The sequence below is a fragment of the Aethalodelphis obliquidens genome, unplaced genomic scaffold (genome assembly GCF_003676395.1).
Source record: "Aethalodelphis obliquidens isolate GAN/ISIS:26980383/991018 unplaced genomic scaffold, ASM367639v1 scaffold26, whole genome shotgun sequence".
In the NCBI taxonomy this organism is placed as follows: Eukaryota; Metazoa; Chordata; class Mammalia; order Artiodactyla; family Delphinidae; genus Aethalodelphis; species Aethalodelphis obliquidens.
The window spans coordinates 6,941,087-6,951,506 of record NW_020837970.1 but is presented as its reverse complement, the minus strand read 5'-3'; the positions used below and the strand labels follow the sequence as shown (position 1 = coordinate 6,951,506).

Sequence of the window (10,420 nt, the reverse complement as noted above, 5' to 3'; positions counted from 1 at the left end):
AAACCTTTTGTTTGTGTAGTTTGGGTGCTGCTTCCTATTCAAGGGGGTGAAGAGTTCATCCTGCTTCAATTTTAAACATTATCTTAACTATAAGCACACTTTGTATTTCATAGTTTAGAATTATTTTAGTTATGGGGAATCCACCAATGAAATCAGTTCAATAAGTGGCTGAAAACATGGCATAAAAAATAACCTGTTTACTCTATGGACCTGCGCAGAGGTTCAAGTTGGTTGCAGTTGTTTTGCATTTACTCCTTAATCACTGTTCAACTGCTTAACGTCAAACAGCTGCGCACATTACTGCTGCCTTTAATCCAGTTAGAATACCGTTTGGGATTACGTAAACGCAAATACAAACTGAAGTATTTGTCTTGCATTAAGCATAAATTTTAAATACAGATTCTCCCGAATTGAAATTCTGTGATTCACAAACTAAACGCTTGCAGAGTTAAATGAATTGCCGCACTGTTTCGTTAAATACTTGGCTATAAACTTTTCAGAATTTGGCTTCAATTCTGTATTACTGGGTCTTCAACAGTATTACGCTGAACACACTAGCGGCATAAAATGTGACTGCCTTACGTTTTCTAATTGTGCGTCTAACAGTGGAGAAGAGTCTGTAAAATTGTAATTCTCTCATTAACGATTTACTGAACCTGGTGAATTACTTGGGAGCTACACCTGTTCAGCGGTCTGAGGCTTCAAAGCTGCGGCCCCACGCTCCTCTCTCCACATCCCTCCCCTCTCGCAAGACTTGAGTGGCTGGCGGGAGCAGGAATGGGCGGGGCTCACGGGCCTACGTCATTTCCAGCTTCTGCGAGTGCTTCCGGGACGCCGACCCAGCGCCGCTTTATGTGCGGCGGAACGAGAGGTACTCTGGCGAAGTAGGTATCTCTTGCTGGGTTCCTGGCCGAACCACTTCTGTTGCCTCCGACGCGGGAAGCGCCTTTTCCACAGGTACTTGGTGAGCCTGCCCGCGCTCCCTGCCACCATTCAGAGCAGGCATTGCGTCCGTTGGGTCTTCTGCGAGGGCCTTTTCGGCCTGGGTTCGGCCCGTTACCGACTTCGCTGCCGGGATGGCCTCGCGGCGCTTCCCGGGGTGGGAAGGGAAGGAAAAGGAGGCGGCCGGGAGGCTTGTTGTACTCGGGGCGCCATGTGAACAGTCCGGAGGGTGGGGGGTTGGGGGGCAGGGGTCCTCAGCCCAGCACCGTATTTTTAGCCAGGTGAAAGTCTTAAAGCTTACATGATGATTTTTCCCCACAGTATCGGGGCGGGCTTGCGGGGGGGGGGGGGGCCGTTTTTTTAAGGTCTCATTCTTTTGTGTCTTCGGTGCTTGAAGTCCGCTTTCCAACCTCATGTGAACTCGTACCGGAATGAATTTAAATTGGATGGTTTGCTCAAGAAAGACTAGGACTGTGAGGTTACTTCCGAATGTGGAGCCTTCTACTTTAATTTTCTAAACTGCAAAATGGAGTAGTACTAAATTTACGTGGCTCATACCACATCTGAAAGAATTAAACATTTCACAAGGAATTTTTAGAAATCTGAGATTAATTAAAGCAAGTAATTTAAACAAACATTTAAATAACATAGCTATTTCTAAAATTATTTTTTATTGAGGTATAATTGACATATAACTTAACTACATTACTTTCAGGTGTACAGCATAATGATTCAATGTTTGTATACATTGTGAAAAGATCACCACAATAAGTCTAGTTAACATCCGTCACCAAACATAGTTGCAAAAAATTTTTTTTTCATGTGATGAGGACTTTTAAGATCTACTCTCTTAGCAACTTTCAAATATGCAATGCAGTATTAGTAACTCTGGTCACCATCCTGTACATTATATCCCCATGACTTACTTATTTTATAATTGCAAGTTTGTAGTTTCACCCATCCTTTTCCCCAACCCTCAATTTTCTATCTATGAGCTTAATTTTCTTCTCTTTTTTTAGTTTCCACATGTAAGTGAGATCATGTGGTGTGTTTTTCTCTGACTGACTTCACTTGGTGTAATGACCTCAAAGCCCATTCACATTGTCCCAAATGGCAGGATTTCATTTTTCTAAATGTCTGAATAATATTCCATTCTATATACCGCATTGTTTTTATCCATTCATCCCTGGATGGACACTTTGATTGTTTGTGTATCTTGGCTATTGTAAATAATGCTGCAGTGAAAGAAAAGTGCATGTATCTTCTTGGGGGTTTTTTTGGGGGGGGGATATAGTTGATTTACAATGTTATGTTAGTTTTAGGTGTACAGCAAAGTGAATCAGTTATACATATATCCACTTCTTTTTTTTTTAAGATTCTTTTCCCATATAGGTCATTACAGAGTATTGAGTAGAGTTCCCTGTACTTTACAGTAGGTCCTTATTAGTTATCTGTTTTATATATAGTAATATGTATATGTCAATCCCAATGTCCCAATTTATCCTCCCGCTTTTCCCCCTGGTAACCATAAATTTGTTTTCTACATCTGTGACTGTTTCTGTTTTGTAAATAAGTTCATTTGTACCATTTTTGGAGATTCCACATATAAGTGATACCATATGATGTTTGTCGTTGTCTGACTTGCTTCACTCAGTATGACAATCTCTGGGTCCATCCATACTTTACAATGGTGTGTTAGTTTCTGCTTTATAACAAAGTGAATCAGTTATACATATACATATGTTCCCACGTCTCTTCCCTCTTGCGTCTCCCACCCTCCCTATCCCACCCCTCCAGGCGGTCACAAAGCACCTAGCTGATCTCCCTGTGCTATGCGGCTGCTTCCCACTAGCTATCTGTTTTACGTTTGGTAGTGTATATATGTCCATGCCACTCTCTCACTTTGTCCAAGCTTACCCTTCCCCCTCCCCATATCCTCAAGTCCATTCTCTGGTAGGTCTGTGTCTTTATTCCTGTCTTACCCCTAGGTTCTTCATGACCTTTTTTTTTCTTAAATTCCATACACACGTGTTAGCATACGGTATTTGTCTTTCTCTTTCTGACTTACTTCACTCTCTATGACACACTCTAGGTCCATCCACCTCATTACAAATAGCTCAATTTCGTTTCTTTTTATGGCTGAGTAATATTCCATTGTATATATGTGCCACATCTTCTTTATCCATTCATCCGATGATGGACACTTAGGCTGTTTCCATCTCCGGGCTATTGTAAATACAGCTGCAGTGAACATTTTGGTACATGACTCTTTTTGAATTATGGTTTTCTCAGGGTATATGCCTAGTAGTGGGATTGCTGGGTTGTATGGTAGTTCTATTTTTAGTTTTTTAAGGAACCTCCATACTGTTCTCCATAGTGGCTGTACCAATTCACATTCCCACCAGCAGTGCAAGAGTGTTCCCTTTTCTCCACACCCTCTCCAGCATTTATTGTTTCTAGATTTTTTTTTTTTTTTTTTGCGGTACGCGAGCCTCTCACTGTTGTGGCCTCTCCCGTTGCAGAGCACAGGCTCCGGACACGCAGGCCCAGTGGCCATGGCTCATGGGCCCAGCCGCTCCACGGCATGTGGGATCTTCCCGGACCGGGGCACGAACCCGTGTCCCCCGCATCGGCAGGCGGACTCTCAGCCACTGCGCCACCAGGGAAGCCCTGTTTGTAGTTTTTTTTTTTTTTTTTTTTTTTTTTGTGGTGTAGATTTTTTGATGATGGCCATTCTGCCCGGTGTGAGATAATATCTCATTGTAGTTTTGATTTGCATTTCTCTAATGATTAATGATGCTGAACATTCTTTCTTGTGTTTGTTGGCAGTCTGTATATCTTCTTTGGAGAAATGTCTATTTAGGTCTTCTGCCTGTTTTTGGATTTAGTTGTTTGTTTTTCTGTTATTGAGCTGCATGAGCTACTTGTAAATTTTGGAGATTAATCCTTTGTCAGTTGCTTCATTTGCAAATATTTTCTTCCATTCTGAGGGTTGTCTTTTGGTTTTGTTTATGGTTTCCTTCGCTGTGCAAAAGCTTTGAAGTTGCATTAGGTCCAATTTGTTTATTTTTGTTTTTATTTCCATTTCTCTAGGAGGTGGGTCAAAAAGGATCTTGCCGTGATTTATGTCATAGAGTGTTCTACCTATGTTTTTCTCTAAGAGTTTGATAGTGTCTGGCCTTACATTTAGGTCTTTAATCCATTTTGAGCTTATTTTGTGTATGGTGTTAGGGAGTGATCTAATCTCAAACTTGTACATGTACTTGTCCAGTTTTCCCAGCACCACGTATTGAAGAGGCTGTCCTTTCTCCACTGTACATTCCTGCCTCCTTTATCAAAGATAAGGTGACCATGTGTGCGTGGGTTTATCTCTGGGCTTTCTATCCTGTTCCATTGATCTTTCTGTTTTTGTGCCAGTACCATACTGTCTTGATTACTGTAGCTTTGTAGTATAGTCTGAAGTCAGGGAGCCTGATTCCTCCAGCTCCGTTTTTCGTTCTCAAGATTGCTTTGGCTATTTGTGGTCTTTTGTGTTTCCATACAAATTGTGAAATTTTTTGTTCTAGTTCTGTGAAAAATGTCAGTGGTAGTTTGATAGGGATTGCATTGAATCAGTAGATTGCTCTGGGTAGTAGAGTCATTTTCACAATGTTGATTCTTCCAATCCAAGCACATGGTATATATCTCCATCTATTTGTATCATCTTTAATTTCTTTCATCAGTGTCTTATAATTTTCTGCATACAGGTCTTTTGTCTCCTTAGGTATGTTTATTCCTAGATGTTTTATTCTTTTTGTTGCAGTGATAAAAGGGAGTGTTTTATTGATTTCACGTTCAGATTTTTCATCATTAGTGTATAGGAATGCCAGAGATTTCTATGCATTAATTTTGTATCCTGCTACTTTATCAAATTCATTGATTAGCTCTAGTAGTTTTCTGGTAGCATCTTTAGGATTCTCTATGTATAGTATCATGTCATCTGCAAACAGTGACAATTTTACTTCTTCTTTTCCGATTTGGAATCCTTTTATTTCCTTTTTTTCTCTGATTGCTGTGGGGAAAACTTCCAAAACTATGTTGAATAAGAGTGGTGAGAGTGGGCAACCTTGTCTTCTTCCTGATCTTAGTGGAAATTGTTTCAGTTTATCACCATTGAGGATGATGTTGGCTGTGGATTTGTCATATACGGCCTTTATTATGTTGAGGAAAGTTCCCTCTATGCCTCCTTTCTGGAGGGTTTTTTATCATAAATGGGTGTTGAATTTTGTCAAAAGTTTTCTCTGCATCTATTGAGATGACCATATGGTTTTTCTCCTTCAGTTTGTTAATATGGTGTATCACATTGATTGATTTGCATATATTGAAGAATCCTTGCATTCCTGGAATAAACACCACTTGATCATGGTGTATGATCCTTTTAATGTGCTGTTGGATTCTGGTTGCTAGTATTTTGTTGAGGATTTTTGCATCTATGTTTATCAGTGATATTGGCCTGTAGTTTTCTTTCTTTGTGACATCCTTGTCTGGTGTTGGTATCAGGGTGATGGTGGCCTCGTAGAATGAATTTGGGAGTGTTCCTCCCTCTGCTATATTTTGGAAGAGTTTGAGAAGGCTAGGTGTTCGCTCTTCTCTAAGTGTTTGATAGAATTCGCCTCTGAAGCAATCTGGTTCTGGGCTTTTGTTTGTTGGAAGATTTTTAATCACAGTCTCAATTTCAGTGCTTGTGATTGGTCTGTTTATATTTTCTATTTCTTCCTGGTTCAGCCTCAGAAGGTTGTGCATTTCTAAGAATTTGTCCATTTCTTCCAGGTTGTCCATTTTATTGGCATAGAGTTGCTTGTAGTAATCTCTCATGATCTTTTGTATTTTAGCAGTGTCAGTTGTTACTTCTCCTTTTTCATTTCTAATTCTATTGATTTGAGTCTTCTCCCTTTTTTTCTTGATGAGTCTGGCTAATGGTTTATCAATTTTGTTTATCTTCTCAAAGAACCAGCTTTTTTATTGATCTTTGGCATCATTTCCTTCATTTCTTTTTCATTTATTTCTGATCTGATCTTTATGATTTCTTTCCTTCTGCTAACTTTGGGGCTTTTTGTTCTTCTTTCTCTAATTGCTTTAGGTGCAAGCTTAGGTTGTTTATTCGAGATGTTTCCTGTTTATTAAGGTAGGATTGTATTGCTGTAAACTTCCCTGTTAGAACTGCTTTTGCTGCATCCCATAGGTTTTGGGTTGTCGTGTCTCCATTGTCATTTGTTTCTAGGTATTTTTTGATTTCCTCTTTGATTTCTTCAGTGATCACTTCGTTATTAAGTAGTGTATTGTTTAGCCTCCATGTGTTTGTATTTTTTACAGATCTTTTCCTGTAATTGATATCTAGTCTCATAGCATTGTGGTCGGGAAAGATACTTGATGCAATTTCAAATTTCTTAAATTTACCAAGGCTTGATTTGTGACCCAAGATATGATCTGTCCTGGAGAATGTTCCATGAGTACTTGAGAAAAATGTGTATTCTGTTGTTTTTGGATGGAATGTCCTATAAATATTAAGTCCATCTTGTTTAATGTATCATTTAAAGCTTGTGTTTCCTTATTTATTTTCATTTTGGATGATCTGTCCATTGGTGAAAGTGGGGTGTTGAAGTCCCCTACTATGAATGTGTTACTGTCGATTTCCCCTTTTATGGCTGTTAGTATTTGCCTTATGTATTGAGGTGCTCCTACGTTGGGTGCATAAACATTTACAATTGTTACATCTTCTTCTTGGATCGATCCCTTTATCATTATGTAGTGTCCTTCTTTGTCTCTTCTAATAGTCTTTATTTTAAAGTCTATTTTGTCTGATATGACATTTGCTACTCCAGCTTTCTTTTGGTTTCCATTTGCATGGAATATCTTTTTCCATACCCTTACTTTCAGTCTGTATGTGTCTCTAGGTCTGAAGTGGGTCTTTTGTAGACAGCATATATACGGGTCTTGTTTTTGTATCCATTCAGCCAGTTTGTGTCTTTTGGTGGGAGCATTTAATCCATTTACAATTAACATAATTATTGATATGTATGTTCCTATTCCCATTTTCTTAATTGTTTTTGGTTTGTTATTATAGGTCTTTTCCTTCTCTTGTGTTTCTTTCCTAGAGAAGATCCTTTAGCATTTGTTGTAAAGCTGGTTTGGTGGTGCTGAACTCTCTCAGTTTTTGCTTGTCTGTAAAGGTTTTAATTTCTCTGTCGAATCTGAATGAGATCCTTACTGGGTAGAATAATCTTGGTTGTAGGTTTTTCTCCTTAATCACTTTAAACATGTCCTGCCACTCTCTTCTGGCTTGCAGAGTTCCTGCTGAAAGATCAGCTGTTAACCTTATGGGGATTCCCTTGTGTGTTATTTGTTGTTTTTCCCTTGCTGCTTTTAATATGTTTTCTTTGTATTTAATTTTTGACAGTTTGATTAATATGTGTCTTGGCGTGTTTCTCCTTGGATTTATCCTGTATGGGACTCTCTGTGCTTCCTGGACTTGATTAACTATTTCTTTTCCCATATTAGGGAAGTTTTCAACTATAATCTCTTCAAATATTTTCTCAGTCCCTTTCTTTTTCTCTTCTTCTTCTGGAACCCCTATAATTCGAATGTTGGTACGTTTAATGTTGTCCCAGAGGTCTCTGAGACTGTCCTCAGTTCTTTTCAATCTTTTTTCTTTATTCTGCTCTGCTGTAGTTATTTCCACTATTTTGTCTTCCAGGTCACTTATCCGTTCTTCTTCCTCAGTTATTCTGCTATTGATCCCATCTAGAGTATTTTTAATTTCATTTATTGTGTTGTTCATCATTGGTTGTTTCATGTTTAGTTCTTCTAGGTCCTTGTTAAATGTTTCGTGCATTTTCTCTATTCTAGTTCCAAGATTTTGGAACATCTTTACTATCATTATTCTGAATTCTTTTTCAGGTAGACTGCCTATTTCCTCTTCATTTGTTAGGTCTGGTGGGTTTTTATCTTGCTCCTTCATCTGCTGTGTGTTTTTCTGTCTTCTCATTTTGCTTATCTTACTGTGTTTGGGGTCTCCTTTTTGCAGGCTGCAGGTTCGTAGTTCCCGTTGTTTTTGGTGTCTGTCCCCAGTGGCTAAAGTTGGTTCAGTGGGTTGTGTAGGCTTCCTTGTGGAGGGGACTCGTGCCTGTGTTCTGGTGGATGAGGCTGGATCTTGCCTTTCTGGTGGGCAGGTCCACATCTGGCAGTGTGTTTTGGGGTGTCTGTGGACTTATTATTATTTTAGGCAGCCTCTTTGCTAATGGGTGGGGTTGTGTTCCTGTCTTGCTAGTTGTTTGGCATAGGGTGTCCAGCACTGTAGCTTGCCGGTCATTGAGTGAAGCTGGGTGCCGGTGTTGAGATGGAGATCTCTGGGAGATTTTCGCCGTTTGATATTATGTGGAGCTGGGAGGTCTCTTGTGGACCAGTGTCTTGAAATTGGTTCTCCCACCTCAGAGGCACAGCACTGACTCCTGGTTGCAGCACCAAGAGCCTTTCATCCACACGGCTCAGAATAAAAGGGAGAAAGAGTAGAAAGAAAGAAAGAGAGGGAGGGAGGGGGAGAGAGAGAGAGAGAAAGAAAGAAAGAAAGGATAAAAGAAAATAAAATAAGGTAAAATAAAGTTATTAAAATAAAAAATATTAAGAAAAATTTTTTAAGTAAAAAAAAAAATGGATGGATAGAACCCTAGGACAAATGGTGAAAGCAAAGCTATACAGACAAACTCTCACACAGAAGCATACACATACACACTCACAAAAAGAGGAAAAGGGGAAAAAAATAATAAATCTTGCTCTCAAATTCCACCTCCTCAATTTGGGATGATTCGTTGTCTATTCATGTATTCCACAGATGCAGGGTACATCAAGTTGATTGTGGAGATTTAATCTGCTGCTCCTGAGGCTGCCAGGAGAGATTTCCCTTTCTCTTCTTTGTTCGCACAGCTCCCAGGGTTCAGCTTTGGATTTGGCCCCGTCTCTGCGTGTAGGTCGCCGGAGGGCGTCTCTTCTTCGCTCAGACAGGATGGGGTTAAAGGAGACGCTGATTCGGGGGCTCTGGCTCACTCAGGCTGGAGGGAGGGAGGGGTACGGAGCACGGGGTGAGCCTGCAGCGTCAGAGGCCGGTGTGACGCAGCAGCAGCCTGAAGCGCGCCGTGCGTTTTACCAGGGAAGTTGTCCCTGGATCCCGGGACCCTGGCAGTGGCGGGCTGCACAGGCTCCCCGGAAGGGGGGTGTGGATAGTGACCTGTGCTCGCACACAGGCTTCTTGGTGGCGGCAGCAGCAGCCTTAGCGTCTCCTGCCCGTCTCTGGGGTCCGCGCTTTTAGCCGCGGCTGGCGCCCGTCTCTGGAGCTCCTTTAAGCAGTGCTCTTAATCCCCTCTCCTCGAGCACCAGGAAACAAAGAGGGAAGAAAAAGGCTCTTGCCTCTTCGGCAGGTCCAGACTTTTTCCCGGACTCCCTCCCGGCTAGCCGTGGCGCACTAACCCCATGCAGACTGCGTTCACGCCGCCAACCCCAGTCCTCTCCCTGTGCTCCGACCAAAGCCCGAGCCTCAGCTCCCAGCCCCGCCCATCCTGGCGGGTGAGCAGACAAGCCTCTCGGGCTGATGAGTGCTGGTCGGCACCGATTCTCTGTGCGGAAATCTCTCTGCTTTGCCCTCTGCACCCCTGTTGCTGCGCTCTCCTCCGCGACCCCAAAGCTCCCCCCATCCGCCACCCGCAGTCTCCGCCCGTGAAGGGGCTTCTAGTGTGTGGAAACCTTTCCTCCTTCATGGCTCCCTCCCACTGGTGCAGGTCCTGTCCCTATTGTTTTGTCTCTGTTTATTCTTTTTTCTTTTGCCCTACTCAGGTACGTGGGGGAGTTTCTAGCTTTTTGGGAGGTCTGAGGTCTTCTGCCATCGTTCAGTAGGTGTTCTGTAGGAGTTGTTCCACGTGTAGATGTATTTCTCATGTGTCTGTGGGGAGGAAGGTGATCTCCGTGTCTTACTCTTTCGCCATCTTCCCCCTCTCTCCCTATTTCATTCTATTTTTGTGGCTGAGTAATATTCCATTGTATATATGCCATATCTTTTTTATCCACTCCTCTGTCAGTGGACGTTTAGGTTGCTTCTGTGTCCTGGCTATTGTAAATAATTCTGTAATGAACACTGGGGTGCATGTATCTTTTTGAATTACAGTTTTCTCCAATTATATGCCCAGGAGTGGGATTGCTGGATCATGTGGCAGCTCTATATTCACTTTTGTTTTGTTTTGCAGTACACGGGCCTCTCACTGTTGTGGCGTCTTCCGTTGCAGAGCACAGGCTCTGGACGCGCAGGCTCAGTGGCCATGGCTCATGGGCCCAGCCGCTTCGCAGCATGTGGGATCTTCCCGGACCGGGGCACGAACCCGTGTCCCCTGCATCGGCAAGCAGATTCGCAACCACTGTGCCACCAGGGAAGCCCAATATATTCAGTTTTTTAAGG

At 41.9% G+C, this 10,420-nt stretch overlaps 1 protein-coding gene across 2 annotated transcripts in view; it reads left to right on the top strand.

Annotated features, from left to right (window-relative positions):
- Positions 1-831: 831 nt before the first annotated feature.
- Positions 832-10,420, top strand: part of GTF2A2 (general transcription factor IIA subunit 2) — a 30,187-nt gene continuing 20,598 nt past the window's right edge. The window contains exon 1 of one of the 2 annotated variants that reach the window (XM_027123183.1): positions 832-957. The gene's annotated coding sequence lies outside the window, so the exon portion shown is untranslated. Of the gene's footprint in view, positions 965-10,420 lie in introns of both variants that reach the window. The other variant, XM_027123184.1, reaches the window with a different exon arrangement.